This window comes from Mercurialis annua, linkage group LG1-X (genome assembly GCF_937616625.2).
Source record: "Mercurialis annua linkage group LG1-X, ddMerAnnu1.2, whole genome shotgun sequence".
Lineage (NCBI taxonomy): Eukaryota > Viridiplantae > Streptophyta > Magnoliopsida > Malpighiales > Euphorbiaceae > Mercurialis > Mercurialis annua.
In genome coordinates, this window is record NC_065570.1 from 29,888,846 (window position 1) to 29,901,087 (window position 12,242).

A 12,242-nucleotide genomic window follows, 5' to 3' on the forward strand; every position below is an offset into this window, starting at 1 on the left:
ATCCAAACGTTTCCCCTTTTTAGTGATTTAAGCCAAACGTTTACAAACATTACGAAACAAATCCAAGCGTCTTACCTTTTAAGAAATTTATACCAAACATATAAAACGTTATGAAACAAATCCAGATGTTTCCTACTTTTAGCAATTTAAGCCAAATGTTTACAAACGTTACAAAACAAATCGAAACGTTTTACCTTTTTAGCAATTTAAGCCAAACATTAACAAACATTACAAAACAAATCCAAACGTTTAAACTTTCTAGCGAATTAAGCCAATCGTTTACAAACATTAAGAAACAAATCCAAACGTTTCACCTTTTTAGCGATTTAAGCGAAACGTTTACAAACGTTACGAAACAAATCCAAACGTTTCACCTTTTTAGAGATTTATGCCAAACGGTTACAAAGGTTACAAAACAAATTCAAACGTGCCACCTTTTTAGCAATTTAAGCAAAAAATTTACAAACATTACGAAACGAATCCAAACGTTTCACCTTTTTAGCAATTTAAGCCAAACGTTTACAAAAGTTATAAAACAAATCCAAACGTTTTACCTTTTTACCGATTTAAGCCAAACATTTACCAAGGTTACGAAACAAATCCAAACGTTTCACCTTTTTAGCTATTTAAGCCAAGTGTTTACAAAATGTTACGAAACAAATCCAAACGTTTCACGTTTTTAGTTATTTAAGCCAAGTGTTTACAAAATGTTACGAAACAAATCCAAGTGTTTCACCTTTTTAACAATTAAAGCCAAACGTATACAAACGTTCGAAACAAATCCAAACGTTTCCATTCTTTAGGGATTCAAGCCAAACGTTTACAAATGTTACGAAACAAAATCCAAACGTTTAACCTTTTAGCGATTCAAGCCAAACGTTTACAAACGTTACGAAACAAATCCAAACTTTTCACCTTTTTAGCGATTTAAGCAAAACCTTTACAAACGTTACCAAAAAATCCAAACGTTTCCCCTTTTTAGCGATTCAAGCCAAACGTTACAAAATATATCCAAACATTTCACCTTATTAGCAATATAAGCCAAACGTTTGCAAACATTGCGAAACGAATCCAAATGTTTCACCTTTTTAGCGATTTAAGCCAAACGTATACAAATAATACAAAACAAATCCCAACGTTTCCCCATTTTAGCGATTTAAGCCAAACTTTAAAATGTTACGAAACAAATCCAAACATTTCACCTTTTTAGCAATTTAAGCCAAACGTTTACAAACATTACGAAACAAATCCAAGCGTTTCACCATTTTAGCAATTTAATCCAAAACTTTACAAACGTAACGGAATAAAACCAAGCGGTTCCCTTTTTTTATTGTTTTAAGCCAAACGTTTACAAACGCACGCAACAAATAAAAACGTTTCACCTTTTTAGCGATTGAACCCAAACATCTACAAACGTTACGAAACAAATCGAAACGTTTGACCTTTTTAGCGATTAAAGCCAAACGTTTACAACATCACGAAACAAAACCAAACGTTTCACATTTTTAGCGATTTAAGCCAAACGCTAGACAACAAATCCAAAACGTTTCACCTTTTTAGCGATTTAAGCAAAACATTTACAAACGTTACGAAACAAAACCAAACATTTCACCTTTTTGGCGATTTAAGCCAAACGTTTGCATAAGTTACGAAACAAAACCAAACGTTTAAAACGTTACTAAAACAAATGTTGCGAATCAAATCCAAACGTTTACAGACATTACGAAAAAAAAACAAACGTTTCACCTTTTTAGCGATTAAAGCCAAACGTATAAAACGTTTCAAAATAAATCCAAACGTTTCACCTTTTTAGCAATTTAAACCAAACGTATAAAACGTTACGAAACAAATCCAAATGTTTCCTATTTTTAGCAATTTAAGCCAAACGTTTAGAAACGTTACAAAACAAATCCAAATGTTTAACCTTTTTAGCAATTTAAGCCAAACATTTATAAACGTTACAAAACAAATCCAAATGTTTCACCTTTTTAGAAATTTAAGCCAAATGTTTACAAAGGTTACAAAACAAAACCAAACATTACACCTTTTTAGCAATTTAATCCAAATGTTTACAAATGTTACCAAAAAAATCCAAACATTTCCCCTTTTTAGTGATTTAAGCCAAACGTTTACAAACATTACGAAACAAATCCAAGCGTTTTACCTTTTAAGCAATTTAAACCAAACGAATAAAACGTTATAAAACAAATCCAGACGTTTCCTACTTTTAGCAATTTAAGCCAAACGTTTACAAATGTTACAAAACAAATCCAAACGTTTTACCTTTTGAGCAATTTAAGCCAAACATTTACAAACGTTATAAAACAAACCCAAACGTTTTAAATTTCTAGCGAATTAAGCCAATCGTTTACAAACATTAAGAAACAAATCCAAACGTTTCACCTTTTTAGCGATTTAAGCAAAACGTTTACAAATGTTACGAAACAAATCAAAAATTTTCACCTTTTTAGCGATTTAAGCAAAACCTTTACAAACGTTACCAAAAAATCCAACCGTTTCCCCTTTTTAGCGATTCAAGCCAAACGTTTACAAACGTTACAAAATAAATCCAAACATTTCACCTTATTAGCAATATAAGCCAAACGTTTGCAAACATTGCGAAACGAATCCAAATGTTTCACCTTTTTAGCGATTTAAGCCAAACGTATACAAATAATACAAAACAAATCCCAACGTTTCCCCATTTTAGCGATTTAAGCCAAACTTTAAAACGTTACGAAACAAATCCAAACATTTCACCTTTTTAGCAATTTAAGCCAAACGTTTACAAACATTACGAAACAAATCCAAGCGTTTCACCTTTTTAGCAATTTAAGCCAAAACTTTACAAACGTAACGGAATAAAAGCAAGCGGTTCCCTTTTTTTATTGTTTTAAGCCAAACGTTTACAAACGCACGCAACAAATAAAAACGTTTCACCTTTTTAGCGATTGAACCCAAACATCTACAAACGTTACGAAACAAATCGAAACGTTTGACCTTTTTAGCGATTAAAGCCAAACGTTTACAAACATCACGAAACAAAACCAAACGTTTCACATTTTTAGCGATTTAAGCCAAACGCTACACAACAAATCCAAAACGTTTCACATTTTTAGCGATTTAAGCAAAACATTTACAAACGTTACGAAACAAAACCAAACATTTCACCTTTTTGGCGATTTATGCCAAACGTATGCATATGTTACGAAACAAAACCAAACGTTTAAAACGTTACTAAAACAAATGTTACGAATCAAATCCAAACGTTTACAAACATTACGAAAAAAAACCAAACGTTTCACCTTTTTAGCGATTAAAGCCAAACGTATAAAACGTTTCAAAATAAATCCAAACGTTTCACCTTTTTAGCACTTTAAACCAAACGTATAAAACGTTACGAAACAAATCCAAATGTTTCCTATTTTTAGCAATTTAAGCCAAACGTTTAGAAACGTTACAAAACAAATCCAAATGTTTAACCTTTTTAGCAATTTAAGCCAAATATTTATAAACGTTACAAAACAAATCCAAATGTTTCACCTTTTTAGAAATTTAAGCCAAATGTTTACAAAGGTTACAAAACAAAACCAAACATTACACCTTTTTAGCAATTTAATCCAAACGTTTACAAATGTTACCAAAAAAATCCAAACGTTTCCCCTTTTTAGTGATTTAAGCCAAACGTTTACAAACATTACGAAACAAATCCAAGCGTTTTACCTTTTAAGCAATTTAAACCAAACGTTTAAAATGTTATGAAACAAATCCAGACGTTTCCTACTTTTAGCAATTTAAGCCAAACGTTTACAAATGTTACAAAACAAATCCAAACGTTTTACCTTTTTTAGCAATTTAAGCCAAACATTTACAAACGTTACAAAACAAATCCAAACGTTTAAAATTTCTAGCGAATTAAGCCAATCGTTTACAAACATTAAGAAACAAATCCAAACGTTTCACCTATTTAGCGATTTAAGCAAAACGTTTACAAACGTTACGAAATAAATCCAAACGTTTCGCCTTTATAGAGATTTATGCCAAACGGTTACAAAGGTTACAAAACAAATTCAAACGTGCCACCTTTTTAGCAATTTAAGCAAAAAATTTACAAACGTTACGAAACGAATCCAAACGTTTCACCTTTTTAGCGATTTAAGCCAAACCTTTACAAAAGTTATAAAACAAATCCAAACGTTTCACCTTTTTAGCTATTTAAGCTAAGTGTTTACAAAATGTTACGAAACAAATCCAAACGTTTCGCATTTTTATCAATTTTAGCCAAACGTTTACTAACGTTACGAAACAAATACAAACGTTTCACATTTTAGCGATTTAAGGCGAACGTTTACAAACGTTACGAAACAAAAGCAAAGGTTTAAAACGTTATGAAACAAATCCAAATATTTCACCTTTTAGTAATTTAAGCCAAACGTTTACAAACGTTACGAAACAAATCCAAATGTTTCACCTTTTTAGCGATTCATGCCAAACGTTTACAAGCGTTACGAAATAAAACAAAACGTCTACGTTACGAAACAAATCCAAACGTTTCACATTATTAGTGATTTAAGCCAAACATTTACCAAGGTTACGAAACAAATCCAAACGTTTCACCATTTTAGCTATTTAAGCCAAGTGTTTACAAAATGTTACGAAACAAATCCAAACGTTTCGCATTTTTATCAATTTGAGCCAATCGTTTACTAACGTTACGAAACAAATACAAACGTTTCACATTTTAGCGATTTAAGGCGAACGTTTACAAACGTTTCGAAACAAAAGCAAACGTTTAATACGTTATGCAACAAATCCAAATGTTTCACCTTTTTAGCAATTTAAGCCAAACGTTTACAAACGTTACGAAACAAATCAAAATGTTTCACCTTTTTAGCGATATAAGCCAAACGTTTACAAGCGTTACGAAATAAAACAAAACGTTTAAAACGTTACGAAACAAATCCAAACGTTTCACATTATTAGTGATTTAAGCCAAACGTTTACAAACATTACGAAACAAAACCAAGTGTTTCACCTTTTCAGCAATTTAAGCAAAACATTTACAAAAGTTACAAAACAAATCCAAGCGTTTAACCTTTGTAGCACTTTAAGCCAAAAGTTTATAAACGTTACGAAACAAATCCAAGCGTTTCACCTTTTTAACAATTTAAGCCCAACGTTTACAAACGTCACGACACAAATCCAAATATTTCACCTTTTTAGCGATTTAAACCAAACGTTTACAAACGTACGGAACAAATCCATACGTTTCACCTTTTTAGCGATTTAAGCCTAACGTTTACAAATATTACAAACAAATACAAGCGTTTCACCTTTTTAGCAATTTAAGCCAAACGTTTGCAAACGTTATGAAACAAATCCAAGCGTTTCACCTTTTTAGCAATTTAACCCAAACGTATACAAACGTTCGAAACAAATCCAAACGTTTCCATTTTTTAGGGATTCAAGCCAAAGGTTTACAAATGTTACGAAACAAAATCCAAACGTTTAACCTTTTTAGCGATTCAAGCCAAACGTTTACAAACGTTACAAAATAAATCCAAACATTTCACCTTATTAGCAATATAAGCCAAACGTTTGCAAACATTGCGAAACGAATCCAAATGTTTCACCTTTTTAGCGATTTAAGCCAAACGTATACAAATGTTACAAAACAAATCCCAATGTTTCCCCATTTTAGCGATTTAAGCCAAACATTAAAACGTTGCGAAACAAATCCAAACATTTCACCTTTTTAGCAATTTAAGCCAAACTGTAACAAACATTACGAACCAAATCCAAGCGTTTCGCCTTTTTAGCAATTTAAGCCAAACGTTTACAAACGTAACGGAATAAAACCAGGCGTTTCCCTTTTTTTATTGTTTTAAGCCAAACGTTTACAAACGCACACAACAAATAAAAACGCTTCACCTTTTTAGCGATTGAACCCAAATATTTACAAACGTTACGAAACAAATCGAAACGTTTGACCTTTTTAGCGATTTAAGCCAAACGTTTACAAACATCACGAAAAAAACCAAACGTTTCACATATTTAGCGATTTAAGCCAAACGCTACACGACAAATCCAAAATGTTTCACCTTTTTAGCGATTTAAGCAAAACATTTACAAACGTTACGAAACAAAACCAAACATTTCACCTTTTTGGTGATTTAAGCCAAACGTTTGCATATGTTACGAAACAAAACCAAACGTTTAAAACGTTACTAAAACAAATGTTACGAATCAAATCCAAACGTTTACAGACATTACGAAAAAAAAACCAAACGTTTCACATTTTTAGCTATTAAAGCCAAACGTATAAAACGTTTCAAAATAAATCCAAACGTTTCACCTTTTTAGCAATTTAAACCAAACGTATAAAACGTTACGAAACAAATCCAAACGTTTCCTATTTTTAGCAATTCAAGCCAAACGTTTAGAAACGTTACAAAACAAATCCAAATGTTTCACCTTTTTAGCAATTTAAGCCAAACGTTTATAAACGTTACAAAACAAATCCAAATGTTTCACCTTTTTAGAAATTTAAGCCAAATGTTTACAAAGGTTACAAAACAAAACCAAACATTACACCTTTTTAGCAATTTAATAGAAACGTTTACAAATGTTACCAAAAAAATCCAAACGTTTCCCCTTTTAGTGATTTAAGCCAAACGTTTACAAACATTGCGAAACAAATCCAAGCGTTTTACCTTTTAAGCAATTTAAACCAAACGTATAAAACGTTATGAAACAAATCCAGATGTTTCCTACTTTTAGCAATTTAAGCCAAACGTTTACAAACGTTACAAAACAAATCGAAACGTTTTACCTTTTTAGCAATTTAAGCCAAACATTTACAAACGTTACAAAACAAATCCAAACGCTTTAACTTTCTAGCGAATTAAGCCAATCGTTTACAAACATTAAGAAACAAATCCAAACGTTTCACCATTTTATCGATTTAAGCGAAACGTTTACAAACGTTACGAAACAAATCCAAACGTTTCACCTTTTTAGAGATTTATGCCAAACGGTTACAAAGGTTACAAAACAAATTCAAACGTGCCACCTTTTTAGCAATTTAAGCAAAAAATTTACAAACATTACGAAACGAATCGAAACATTTCACCTTTTTAGCAATTTAAGCCAAACGTTTACAAAAGTTATAAAACAAATCCAAACGTTTCGCCTTTTTAGCTATTTAAGCCAAGTGTTTACAAAATGCTACGAAACAAATCCAAACGTTTCACGTTTTTAGCTATTTAAGCCAAGTGTTTACAAAATGTTACGAAACAAATCCAAGCGTTTCACCTTTTTAGCAATTTAAGCCAAACGTATACAAACGTTCGAAACAAATCAAAACGTTTCCATTTTTTAGGGATTCAAGCCAAACGTTTACAAATGTTACGAAACAAAATCCAAACGTTTAACCTTTTAGCGATTCAAGCCAAACGTTTACAAACGTTACGAAACAAATCTAAACTTTTCACCTTTTTAACGATTTAAGCAAAACCATTACAAACGTTACCAAAAAATCCAAACGTTTCCCCTTTTTAGCGATTCAAGCCAAACATTTACAAACGTTACAAAATAAATCCAAACATTTCACCTTATTAGCAATATAAGCCAAACGTTTGCAAACATTGCGAAACGAATCCAAATGTTTCACCTTTTTAGCGATTTAAGCCAAACGTATACAAATAATACAAAACAAATCCCAACGTTTCCCCATTTTAGCGATTTAAGCCAAACTTTAAAACATTACGATACAAATCCAAACATTCCACCTTTTTAGCAATTTAAGCCAAACGTTTACAAACATTACGAAACAAATCCAAGCGTTTCACCTTTTTAGCAAATTAAGCCAAAACTTTACAAACGTAACGGAATAAAACCAAGCGGTTCCCTTTTTTTATTGTTTTAAGCCAAACGTTTACAAACGCACGCAACAAATAAAAACGTTTCACCTTTTTAGCGATTGAACCCAAACATCTACAAATGTTACGAAACAAATCCAAACGTTTGACCTTTTTAGCGATTAAAGCCAAACGTTTACAAACATCACGAAACAAAACCAAACGTTTCACATTTTTAGCAATTTAAGCCAAACGCTACACAACAAATCCAAAACGTTTCACCTTTTTAGCGATTTAAGCAAAACATTTACAAACGTTACGAAACAAAACCAAACATTTCACCTTTTTGGCGATTTAAGCCAAACGTTTGCATATGTTACGAAACAAAACCAAACGTTTAAAACGTTACTAAAACAAATGTTACGAATCAAATCCAAACGTTTACAGACATTAAGAAAAAAAACCAAACGTTTCACCTTTTTAGCGATTAAAGCCAAACGTATAAAACGTTTCAAAATAAATCCAAACGTTTCACCTTTTTAGCAATTAAAACCAAACGTATAAAACGTTACGAAACAAATCCAAATGTTTCCTATTTTTAGCAATTTAAGCCAAACGTTTAGAAACGTTACAAAACAAATCCAAATGTTTAACCTTTTTAGCAATTTAAGCCAAACATTTATAAACGTTACAAAACAAATCCAAATGTTTCACCTTTTTAGAAATTTAAGCCAAATGTTTACAAAGGTTATAAAACAAAACCAAACATTACACCTTTTTAGCAATTTAATCCAAACGTTTACAAATGTTACCAAAAAAATCCAAACGTTTCCCCTTTTTAGTGATTTAAGCCAAACGTTTACAAACATTACGAAACAAATCCAAGCGTTTTACCTTTTAAGCAATTTAAATCAAACGTATAAAACGTTATGAAACAAATCCAGACGTTTCCTACTTTTAGCAATTTAAGCCAAACGTTTACAAATGTTACAAAACAAATCCAAACGTTTTACCTTTTTAGCAATTTAAGCCAAACATTTACAAACGTTACAAAACAAATCCAAACGTTTAAAATTTCTAGCGAATTAAGCCAATCATTAAGAAACAAATCCAAACGTTTCACCTTTTTAGCGATTTAAGCAAAACGTTTACAAACGTTACGAAACAAATCCAAATGTTTCACCTTTATAGAGATTTATGCCAAACGGTTACAAAGGTTACAAAACAAATTCAAACGTGCCACCTTTTTAGCAATTTAAGCAAAAAATTTACAAATGTTACGAAATGGATCCAAACGTTTCACCTTTTTAGCGATTTAAGCCAAACGTTTACAAATGTTATAAAACAAATCCAAATGTTTCACCTTTTTAGCTATTTAAGCCAACTGTTTACAAAATGTTTCGAAACAAATCCAAAAGTTTCACATTTTTATCAATTTTAGCCAAACATTTACTAACGTTACGAAACAAATACAAACGTTTCACATTTTAGCGATTTAAGGCGAACGTTTACAAACGTTACGAAACAAAAGCAAACGTTTAAAACGTTATGAAACAAATCCAAATATTTCACCTTTTAGTAATTTAAGCCAAACGTTTACAAACGTTACGAAACAAATCCAAATGTTTCACCTTTTTAGCCATTTAAGCCAAACGTTTACAAGCGTTACGAAATAAAACAAAACGTTTAAAACGTTACGAAACAAATCCAAACATTTCACATTATTAGTGATTTAAGCCAAACGTTTACAAACATTATGAAACAAAACCAAGTGTTTCACCTTTTCAGCAATTTAAGCAAAACATTTACAAACGTTACGAAAAAAATCCAAGAGTTTAACCTTTGTAGCACTTTAAGCCAAGCGTTTATAAACGTTACGAAACAAATCCAAGCGTTTCACCTTTTTAACAATTTAAGCCCAACGTTTACAAACGTCACGACACAAATCCAAATATTTCACCTTTTTAGCGATTTTATCCAAACGTTTACAAACGTATGAAACAAATCCAAACGTTTCACCTTTTTAGCGATTTAATCCCAACGTTTACAAACATTACAAACAAATCCAAGCGTTTCACCTTTGCAGCAATTTAAGCCAAACGTTTGCAAATGTTACGAAACAAATCCAAGCGTTTCACCATTTTAGCAATTTAAGCCAAACGTATACAAACGTTCGAAACAAATCCAAACGTTTCCATTTTTTAGGGATTCAAGCCAAACGTTTACAAATGTTACGAAAATAAATCCAAACGTTTAACCTTTTTACCGATTTAAGCCAAACATTTACCAAGGTACGAAACAAATCCAAACGTTTCACCATTTTAGCTATTTAAGCCAAGTGTTTGCAAAATGTTACGAAACAAATCCAAACGTTTCGCATTTTTATCAATTTGAGCCAAACGTTTACTAACGTTACGAAACAAATACAAACGTTTCACATTTTAGCGATTTAAGGCGAACGTTTACAAACGTTACGAAACAAAAGCAAACGTTTAAAACGTTATGAAACAAATCCAAATGTTTCACCTTTATAGCAATTTAAGGCAAACGTTTACAAACGTTACGAAACAAATCCAAATGTTTCACCTTTTTAGCGATTTAAGCCAAACGTTTACAAGCGTTACGAAATAAAACAAAACGTTTAAAACGATACGAAACAAATCCAAACGTTTCACATTATTAGTGATTTAAGCCAAACATTTACAAACATTACGAAACAAAACCAAGTGTTTCACCTTTTCAGCAATTTAAGCAAAATATTTACAAAAGTTACGAAACAAATCCAAGCGTTTAACCTTTGTAGCACTTTAAGCTAAACGTTTATAAACGTTACGAAACAAATCCAAGCATTTCACCTTTTTAACAATTTAAGCCCAACGTTTACAAACGTCACGACACAAATCCAAATATTTCACCTTTTTAGCGATTTAAACCAAACGTTTACAAACGTATGGAACAAATCAAAACGTTTCACCTTTTTAGCGATTTAAGCGCAACGTTTACAAATATTACAAACAAATACAATCGTTTCATGTTTTTAGCAATTTAAGCCAAACGTTTGCAAACGTTATGAAACAAATCCAAGCGTTTCACCTTTTTAGTAATTTAACCCAAACGTATACAAACGTTCGAAACAAATCCAAACGTTTCCATTTTTAAGGGATTCAAGCCAAACGTTTACAAATGTTACGAAACAAAATCCAAACGTTTAACCTTTTTAGCGATTCAAGCCAAACGTTTACAAACGTTACGAAACAAATCCAAACTTTTCACCTTTTTGGCAATTTAAGCAAAACGTTTACAAACGTTACAAAAAAAATCCAAACGTTTCCTCTTTTTAGCGATTCAAGCCAAACGTTACAAAACAAATCCAAACATTTCACCTTATTAGCAATATAAGCCAAACGTTTGCAAACATTGCGAAACGAATCCAAATGTTTCACCTTTTTAGCGATTTAAGCCAAACGTTTACCAACTCTACGAAACAAAACCAAACGTTTAAAACGTTACGAAACAAATCCAAACGTTTCTCATTTTTAGCGATTTAAGCCAAACGTTTACAAATGTTACGAAAGAAAACCAAGCGTTTCAACTTTTTGGGAATTTAAGCCAAAGATTTACAAACATTAGGAAACAAAACCAAGCGTTTCAACTTTTTAGCAATTTAAGCCAAACATTTAAAAACGTTACGAAACAAATCCAAGCGTTTCACCTTTTTAGCAATTTAAGTAAAACGTTTTCAAACGTTAAGCAACAAATCCAGACATTTCACCTTTTCAGCTATTCAAGCGAAACGTTTACAAAAGTTACGAAAGAAACTAAAATGTTTCACCTTTTTATCAATTTAAGCCAAACGTTAACAAAAGTTATGAAACAAATCCAAATGTTTCACCTTTTTAGCAATTTAAGCCAAACGTTTACAAACGTTACGAAACAAATCCAAACGTATCACATTTTTAGCGATTTAAGCGAAACCTTTTACAAACGGTACGAAACAAATCCAAACGTTTTATCTTTTTAGTGATTTAAGCCAAACGTTTACAAATGTTCCGAAACAAATCCAAACATTTTGAAATAAATCCAAACGTTTATAAGGTTACAAAGCAAATTCAAACGTTTGCCTTTTTTGCGATTTATGCCAAACATATACAAACGTTACAAAACAAAGCCAAACGTTTAAAAATGTTTCAAAACAAAGCCAAACGTTTACAAACATTTCGAAACAAAGCCAAACGTTTACAAATGTTACGAAACAAATCAAAGCGTTTCACCTTTATAGCAATTTAATCCAAACGTTTACAAACGTTATGAAACAAAACCAGACATTTCACCTTTTTAGCGATTTAAGCCAAACGTTTACAAACATTACGATACAAATCCATG